Source organism: Hyperolius riggenbachi, chromosome 8, assembly GCF_040937935.1.
Source record: "Hyperolius riggenbachi isolate aHypRig1 chromosome 8, aHypRig1.pri, whole genome shotgun sequence".
NCBI lineage: Eukaryota > Metazoa > Chordata > Amphibia > Anura > Hyperoliidae > Hyperolius > Hyperolius riggenbachi.
In genome coordinates, this window is record NC_090653.1 from 54,897,154 (window position 1) to 54,906,852 (window position 9,699).

At 42.3% G+C, this 9,699-nt stretch overlaps 1 long non-coding RNA gene across 1 annotated transcript in view; it reads left to right on the forward strand.

The window, feature by feature from the left end:
• LOC137528165 (uncharacterized) overlaps positions 1 to 9,496 on the forward strand; it is a 93,835-nt gene extending 84,339 nt beyond the window's left edge. The window contains exon 4 of the long non-coding RNA XR_011023302.1: positions 9,413 to 9,496. This is a non-coding gene — a long non-coding RNA (uncharacterized lncRNA). The remainder of the gene's footprint in view (positions 1 to 9,412) is intronic.
• The last annotated feature ends 203 nt before the right edge of the window (positions 9,497 to 9,699 follow it).

Here is a 9,699-nt window from a genome sequence, read left to right on the forward strand (position 1 = left end):
GGTAGGAGTCCCAGTATAGGTAGGTAGGCAAAGTAGGAGTCCCAGTATAGGTAGGTAGACATAGGTAGGTGCCTCAGTGGTTAGCTAGGCATAGGTAGGAGTCTCAGTATAGGTAGGTAGGCATAGGTAGAAGTCCCAGTATAGGTAGGTAGGCATAGGTAGGTCCCTAGTATAGGTAGGTAGGTAGGTGTCCCCGTATAGGTAAGTAGGTGCCCCAGTAGTTAGGTAGGCATAGGTAGGTGTCCCTGTATAGATAGTTAGTCAGGGCCTGGCTGGCACAGTAGTAACAATTACCAAGGTCCAGCTGCAACAGATAGGGCTGTATAATGTCAGTGTCAGTGAGCAACACACAAAAAAAAACACATCAGGAAAACATTAGCTCTCAAAAGAGCTGTTGAGGGGTGCTATTTTAGCAATAACAAACAGCCAGGAGCAAGCCAAGAGCCTAACTAATCTTTCCCTAGGAGAACAAGTCTGCAGCAGCTGTCCCTAGTCTGTCTCTAGCAGGCACACGAGTGAGTGTAATGGCCGGCAAGCATGCTTTATATAAGGGGGGTGGGGCTCCACGGCTTAGTGTAGCCTGAATGGCTACAATGTGCCTGCTGACTGTGATGCAGAGGGTCAAAGTTGACCCTCATAGTGCATTATGGGGCGAATCGAACTTCTGCAAAAGTTCGCCTGGTCCAGGCGAATGCGAACCACCGAAGTTCGCCTGGAACCGTTCGCCGGCAAACCGTTCGGCCCATCTCTACTCAGCAACACAGATACACAAGTGAGGTTCTGAGCTACACACTTTATGCGTGCAAAACATAAGCACCAGGTTGTGCTCTCTTTAAAAAAAAAAAAAAAAACACAACGTTTTTCGCTCACCAACAATTAACAATATATTATTTTTCAGTAAAACAGGCCGAAAAAAAAAAAAAGAAACTAAATGTCCCATTTGTATATATTAATTTACGAAAAAAAATTAACAAAATAAATTTCTTTATTTAAACTGTAACTTACTATAAGTGCAAAGGCAATAAGTAACAAGAAGAGCACTATTCCCACCAGTGCCAGGAGACCGACAACCCACGGTGGAACATAATCATCTTAGGAAAGAACACAGACAACACTGTCACAATACATCATCAATTCATCATTTCTCTAAGATCTGAAAGGCCAACTGAAGTTAGAGTGATATGGAGGCTGCCATGTTTATGACCGTTTAAGCAATACCAGTTGCCTGGCAGTCCTGCTGATCCTCTGCCTCTAATACTATTAGCCATAGATCCTGAACAAGCATGCAGAAGATCAGGGGCTCGATTCACAAAGCGGTGCTAACACAGTTAGAGACTTTAGGCATGATAACCATTGCACCACTCTGGTGAAAAGCCAGTTTAGGTGTGATAAGTTTAGACATGATAAGTTTAGGTGTGATAAGTTTAGGCATGCTAAGTTTAGATAAGTTTAGATCGCTTGCAAAGTCCCGCACGCAAAGCAGCGCCATTAAACTTTATACGAAGTGCACCAGTCTTTGCTAGCGTAAAACTTTTGATCAGCTGTGCACTGCGGTGCTAACGCAGTTGGTGCTTAAACTTATCACACCTAAACTTATCACACCTAAACTTATCATGCCTAAACTTATCACACCTAAACTTAGCACACCTAAACTTATCATGCCTAAACTGAGTTTAGGCATGATAAAGGGCTTTTCACCAGGGTGCTAACTGTTAGCACCGCTTTGTGAATCAGGCCCCAGGTGTTTCTGACAGATTGACAGATCTGACAAGATTAGCTGCATGCTTGTTTCTGGTGTTATTCAGACACTGCTGCAGCCAGAGAGACCGACGGGGCTTCCTGGCAACTGGTATTGGTTAAAAGGAAATAAATATGGCAGCTTCCATATTCCTCTCACTTCAGTTCCCCGGTGTATACAAGGCAATATGTGACATGATAAAATAAAGATGTACAGTACAAAACAGATTACTAACCAGGCTGTTTTACTTGTTTAATTTTGCTGCCTGATAAGTTAATTTCTAGGCATGGAAGTGACAGCTGCTATCTTGTCAGTACCTTGTCGGGAATATAGTAAAGATCCCTGATAAGCAAATTACAGCCAGAAATGTTTTCCTGGCAGAATACAACTTCTGAGGGCAGGGAGAGATAAAATACATGAACTATTGACCTTTTTTTTAAACTCTGGTACACTAAATAGGCTGCCATTGATTAAAGACAGTAAGACATTCAACCTACTTTGTAAATGTTTAAAGTGTACCAGAGACGAAGCACCCTCATGTATTTTACCATATATATCAGTGGGAACATTAGAGAAAACACATACCCTGCTCTCTGTTTCATTCTTCACTGCTTAGCCTGCTTCTTATCAGCCCTGATAAAATCCTCTCCTGAGCATTCAGTCTGGCTTTGCTCAGGAATCATTATAGCTGAGTCATTATAGCAGAGCCAGAAGGGGGCAGGCTTGGGCTTGAAAAGACATCAGAGAAGACAGACTCAGCTATAATGATTCCTGAGCAAAGCCAGACTGAATGCTCAGTCAGGGATTTTATCAGGGCTGATAACAAGCAGACTGAGCAGTGAAGGATGAAGCAGAGAGCAGGGTAGGTGTTTTCTCTAATCTCCCCACTAGTATATACTGTATGGTAAAATACATGAGGGTGCTTCGTCTCTGGTTCACTTTAAATATAAAAGAAAACCACGGGATTCATCATTTTTAGGAGTAGGAGGATAAATATAATTCATTATCTCATCAGATTATTTTCACCTCATGTTCACTTTAAACCCAAAATCAGAAGAAGGGACTCCAGGAAATGCCTCTCTAGGATACAGTTTTACAGATACGACTACTCATCTCACATGTTTATTTTCACTTCAGGTTTGCTTTATAGGAGAGCTCCAGCATGTGGTAAAGAGAAACATCCCCTTTGTAATATAGTTTTTGCAATTAATCTTTACATATTTTTCCCTTTCCTTATCTAATCTACCTTCAATAATTGCAGAAGATGACATATCTGATGCTTAACCACTTAAGAACCGGGCTATTTTTTGGTGATTCTGTGCTGCGTGGGCTCTCCAGCCCACAGCACAGATCGGGAACCACGCAGGGCGACCAGACTCCCCCCCTTTTTTCCCCACTAGCGGGATGACCTGCTGGGGGCGTCTGATCACCGCTGCTCTGTGTGGCCGAAAGGGGGGGGGGCTCCTCAAAGCCCCCCTCCGCAGCGATTTCCGCCCTCCCTGCGCAGCAGCGCCGTATGATGTAAACAGCGGGGATTTGTTCCCCGCATGTTTACAATTAGCCTGTGAGCCGCGATCGGAGGCTCGCAGGCTATTCATGGAGACACCCTCCGTGAACTGACATGGAAAGGCCGATTCCATGGGAAACCACTAACGACCTGCCGACGCCTATCGGCGTTAGGCGGTCGTTAAAATACTGTGTGTCATGGAGGGAGTTTAAATAGATTTGAATGTGTCTTTACACACATTTATCAAGAGTGTCTGAGACAAAATATTAGTAGGTTTTTAGAAATCCATGCAGAACTGTCTCAGAGATCCTAAGAAATCACTAAATAGTGCAGATTCCTTCTTAAACTGTTAGGGCCCGTTCACACTGCACGCGTTTCCAGCCGCGTTTTGGAAACGCGTGCAGGTGGCCAAAACGCACGACATCAGACATTGCATAGAGTGCAATGTTTGATGTTCACACTGCATGCGTTCCGGACCTGTGCGGTCCGGGAACGCATGCTGCACGCAATTTTTGCAAAAACGCGTGGCTGTCCCATTCACTTTTCAGTGATGGGATCAGCCACGCAACGCACACAAACACGGATGGCCATGCGTTCGTACGCGTTGCGGTCCGCACGCGTTCCGCACGCATGGCCATCCGCATTTCTGATCTGAACGGGCCCTAGGAATTGGAGAAGTTAGGAAGGTCTCTCAGACGGTGCAGTGTGTGAGGGAAACTACTGTTGCTGAGGTAACCAGCACATTTGCTGTCAGCAGGCTCTGAGTGAGAGGGGAGGAGCCCTTCACAAATCACATCTAGCCTGCACTGCTGCACACTCTGTAGAACTGTTATGAAGCACTTCATCTACAGCAGTTTAGGGATGGATTTTCACTTTTCTTAACTGTAGTGAAGCTTTAGAAATCCATGCTAAACTGCCGCTATTACGTAGGATTTGAGACGTTTCTTACTATCATGCAGAACAGTTCCCCCTGCTGGTTAGAACAGTTTTAGAAGAAAAAACTTGGTGATGCTTCACTTCCATTCACTTCCACTTCCATCGAGTACAGACAGTGAACGTGCACCTCACCTGATCCAGGCTGGACACACTACAGCACGACTCCTTTGTGTCTTTATTCACATTCGGCCTCTAGTGTTTGAACTTGCTGAACTAGAGATCGAGTTCAAACACTAGAAGCTGTATGTGGAAGAAGACACAGAGGAGTCGCATGCAGTTTGTCCAGCCCAGATCAGGTGACATGCGCTTTTGCTGATTGTACTCTGAAATTAGGAGACACAGGGAGGGAGGGAGGGCGGCCACTAGACACCAGGGAACACTCTGCTTACCCCATGGCCCGGGTTTAGCAAAAGCATGACCTAGCAGCAACGTTATGAAGCTATGCAGCTTAGTCCCGGAAAAAGCCACGCTTAATCGGGTTAGTGCTACTGCACAGGTGTCTCATGTATGTGCAATAGCATGGACCCGACTGAGCTTGGCTTTTTCTGCTGAAGCCCAAGTGGTGGGTCTGTGCTACTGCGCATGCCTGAGCCATTGACAAGCCCTTGTCAACAGGTTTCATGTAGGGATACCACTTGAATGGGGAGGAGGAGGATGTCTCTGGAAGTTGACACTTTTTTTCCTGTACAGGTTACCTTTAAGTGTGCTGACTGAGTTAATCTCGGCTTATGTTACTTTTGCATTGTCTGCAGAAACACTACCCAATATGGGATAATGGGATAACCCCTTTAGTTTCCACTGGTGTTCCTACATATGTGTGAAGGTCCAGGGACGAATTTCTGGAAAGGCCACAAAGGTCCCGTCCTTGGGCAGCTGAAGTCCACGGGGCACCTGGACAAGAAAGCTACTACATATGAAAGAGTTGGCGGAAAACAGGGAGCAACACAAAAAAAAGGGAACTGATCAGTCACCCGCTGCCTGCTAACATCTAACTTAGCAGAAGGCAAAATCAGTTGTGTGCTCAGTTTGCTGCCTCAAAAAATATTGAATAAATATTTATTCAAGGTTCATTCCATGTAGTTAATGTTTTTATTGTTTTGAGTCAATTAGCAATACATGTATACGTTACCGTCTATTGCACACAGTGAACCTGCAAAACAGCAAAGAAAACAGGATGATGTTTTTGCTACATTTTAATGTTCAAAGAAAAAAGTACTATTAGCCACATACTGCTTCTATTGACAAATAATCAATAATAATAAATAATCAATAATCAAGTCCCTACTGAGATGCTCAGTTAGATGCTAATAATTTGCAAACCCATTTAATGCAAACTATATGCAGATTAAACAATACAATAGACAAATATATGCGTGCTGCGTGTTACAACCAGGACTAAAGGATATTATGTCCAAAGTGAATTAGTTCTCCAATGCCAGTGTCAGACAATGAAAGGAGGAAAGGTAGCATCCAGGGCAGCTCTCTCAGTGGTGGGATTTGACAAAGACACACTGGTGTGTCGAAACGCATCATTATTATCGCCCGGCACACGGAGCTTGCCTGGATCCAGACCTACCACGTACCCTTGTTGATGTCCCCCGCTGTCCACGGCCAACGTCTGAGGAGTGGAACATTGAGCATGTGAGATATGCTTGCAAATTTATGCAATCTTGTACATGCAATTAATTTGCAATTTGCAAACTGTATTAAAGGTATTGCACTACAGAGGCGCTCTCTTCTCTCTCCTTTTTTTGTATGCAGATTTGAACTGATTTTATCGTAATTGATTTGATTGGCCAAATATCTATATGCAGGAAATTTGCATTAAACAGCTGTAATTCTCACATCACTACAGTAAATTCCTGGTCATGCAACAATTGAGACATTGGAGAAACGTTGAGAAAACTATTACCTTGAACCGAATAAAGGTGCCCACTGCAGATACAGTCTTTATAGTACAATCAGGGCTGTTTCTAGGCATTTTGGCACCCTGGGCAAGGAAACTTTTGTATCCTTTCCTCAAACTCATGAACAGGAAGACCATACTAAAACAGGTCTCTCTCTCTTTGGTGCATGCTCTTTCCCTCGCTGCACCTGACCTGGGCTCCACCATAGACGTAAGGTTGATACATCTATGGCAGTGCATCAGGATTTTAAATGTGAAATGAAAAAAGAAAATAATATTTATGCTGGTTTCCATCTTTACTGTTTCTCTGTGATGCCAATATTTAAATCACTTCTGCCTTTTTTTCTCCAGCTCAGGGTTAATGTACTGCTTATTTTACAGATTACTGTTCCTCAACCAACAAACATAACCTAGATTACAAGCTTACATCACTGTGTAAACTTTCTAACGGGTTGGGGGAGGGTGTGTGTGTTAAATTTCCTGCCGGCCATAGTGTCCTTATCTTATCTGAAATTGGAAGTTGTTGTTATTTATATTTTGACAGAAGCTTGTTAATGCAGCTAAAAGAAAAGACTTCTCACAATCCCGTTGGGGTGGCTGATGCCACAGTCAGTTGGGCACAGGGTGAGCCAAATGGCTAAAATAAGTAAAAACTATTCCCTCTCTGAGTCCTAGCAACAATTTCCGGTGGGTTTGTTAGACAAATTAGTTAATTTGGGAACCCTTGGTTTAGGCAATGCTGTTGAGCCAATAAGGCTTCACATGTATGTTTTTGGCATCCAAGCTACAAATTGTAGCTGATATCTGATGCTCATCTATATAATAGCTCAGCACATGTTTGCAAAATTATACAAGGGGGAGGGGAGTATGTGTGGACCAAAACAACCAATTTTGGGATCCATGAAGCTCACTGGAGGCCCATTTTTTTAAATCAATGGTGCAGACAAGGTAGCAAAGCCATGTGATATACCTCAGCCTTTGCTTTGATGTTTTACAAGGTAGTCTGCATGCAACAGTACAGGTCAGATCACCACCCACATTTATGGGGTGAAAAGAACACATGTTCTCTATAATTGGCCCATCAGTCTTGCCAACATGTAACTGTGTCTTATGTAAACCCGACTACAGCTCAACATTCCAAACATAATTCCCCTGTATGCACTGCTATGGCAATTAGGCCTCACCCTCCAATCAAAAATTATAGAAGAGAAGTAAAAACCCAAAGTAATTCCACTGAAATACCTGGCATACAAGAAATACTGGTAACGTCCTTTTCAAAGGCTAGTAAAAGCATCTCATGGCCATAATCTAACACTCCCTACAGACATGAGATGATTGTTAAAGTGGACCTAAACTCTTTCACAGGACAGAAGGAAAACAGAGAAAAATGCACCCTGTATGTATTTAGAGGGTTTAGCCTGTGTAATTCCCCCTCATCTGTGACTAATCACAAGTTGTAATTTGATCACTCCCCTGTGTCAGCTGACTGCCACAGCAGAAAGGCTAATTTGAAAGCACAGGTTGTTAACAATTTGTGTGCTTTCATCAAAGCAGGAAATCGATACATTGCAGATTTATTGCAGAATTGACATATTAAGAAATGTTTTTCTTTAAAGGTTGTTACGCTGTTGCATGCCTTTCAGCTTTAAGAGAATAATATAATATTCATCTTTCCTCCAGTGTGCCAAGGGTGGTACAGACATGCACAATTATCGAGCCTCAGCTTCCTCAAAGTGTACATACTTTCCAATTGAATTGATTGAATTATATAAGAAAAAATTGCAGTTGTGGATCGCAAATAATTATTTCCAAATGAGTATTTCCAATTTAACAAATCAGTCGAACTTGAAGAAGTCTCCTAAAAATTAGATTTTTACTTTAAAAACCTCTTTAACATAATTGCCCCTCCTAAAACGCTGCATCCCCACGGCTGAAAACGCCATAAATCATCCCAAATTACCCGGGCACATCGCGGGGCTCCTTCCGCATAGAGGCAGAGCTTTTGGCTGCAGCTCTGCCTCTACACGTGTCCATCAGCACGGATCGCCGCCTCTCCCCGCCCCTCTCAGTCTTCAGTACGATCAGCGCCGATTGACGCGCATGGAGGCAGAGCTACAACCGAAAGCTCTGCCTCCTTAGGGCAGCAAAATCCACGACCAAGAAAGTGCCAGCGTTTTAGGGATGCAGCGTTTTAGGAGGGGCAATTATGTTAAAGAGGTTTTTAAAGTAAAAACCTCATTTTTAGGAGACTTCAGAGTCTCTTTAAAATCAATTACAAAATGGGCACCTAGTCTACTGCAATTGTAGATCTTGCTGCAACTGGCAGATCTGAAAATCGGCTACTCAGTAAATAGCCCAACTAAGCATTTGTACAGCAGTCATCAGAAAAGGGCTCAAAGAATAATCACAAGCAATTGTTTTGGGCAAAAGATAAAACCACTAAAATACACATATTGTAAATGTAATAATAGTATTGATATATGCAAATAATAAACTAATAGCATTATTTATCTGCAGTTTAATGTAGTCCTGCTGAAAACAGCTGGTTTCTGATGGAATGTGTTTGGTTGCTGCATATCAGCATGTGGCTGTTTCCTTGAGAATTTAAAGCAAACCTGGGGAAAAATAAACTTATGAGAAAATTAATTGTATGCGTAGTACAGCTAAGAAATGGAACATTATAAGCACAGATATAAGTCTCATGTTGTTTCCAGTACAGTTAAAAAACTTCAGTTGTTTTCTATGCAAAGGAGCTTTTCTGAGCTATTCGACCCACTAGCATGAATACAGAGTTGTTTTCTGAAGCACTTAAAAATCCGAGAGACAGCTTGAGATAAGAAGGAGAGTTCACAGTTCATTATTTCTGCTTTATCTTATCGCTTAAAAGACAGAGTGTGGTTTTAAAACTGCAACTGCGACGGTATGATGCAATGTTATAAAAAAAAAAGCTATATAAATGAAAATAAAAATATGAGACTCTTTTCTTGGCTTCTAATTTTCTATTCATTATCCGTACTACACATACAATTCACTATATCACAATTTTTTTTTCGCTTCAGGTTTGCTTTTAGATTATAATTCTGCATTTATTCTTTAAATATATATTTTTCTGTAACAGAAAAGCCTCCTGATATGCCGTAGATCTGATAAAGCACTACAGAGGATAATAGTGCTACATAAATTATTATTTATTATAACAATCATAATTATAGCAGCAATATGTAACAGCATCTAATAGCTCAAGTGCTTCACCTGATGCTGTCTGCGATATCAATTAACATTATGCATTAGGCATGATAACAAGCAGATCTTTATCTCATTGTAGAAGCATGTCACTGCTGTGTAAGCAGCACTCACCGGAGATCTGGAGGAGAAGGAGCAGTGCGATCGCAGGGAGATTAGACATTGTGTAAGTATTATTGTTCCAGTAATCACAGACACTGGGAAAAAGTTTATATATGAGCTATGGAAGTCACACCCACCTTAATATTTGCAGAGCTCTGTTCCGTGCCCTACATTAATCCTGACACACAGAAACCAACATTTAACGCTTGCGATGCATCCTTGATGTGCACCGTATGATAGGAGCGTCATTTCACTTTCCCCCGGACA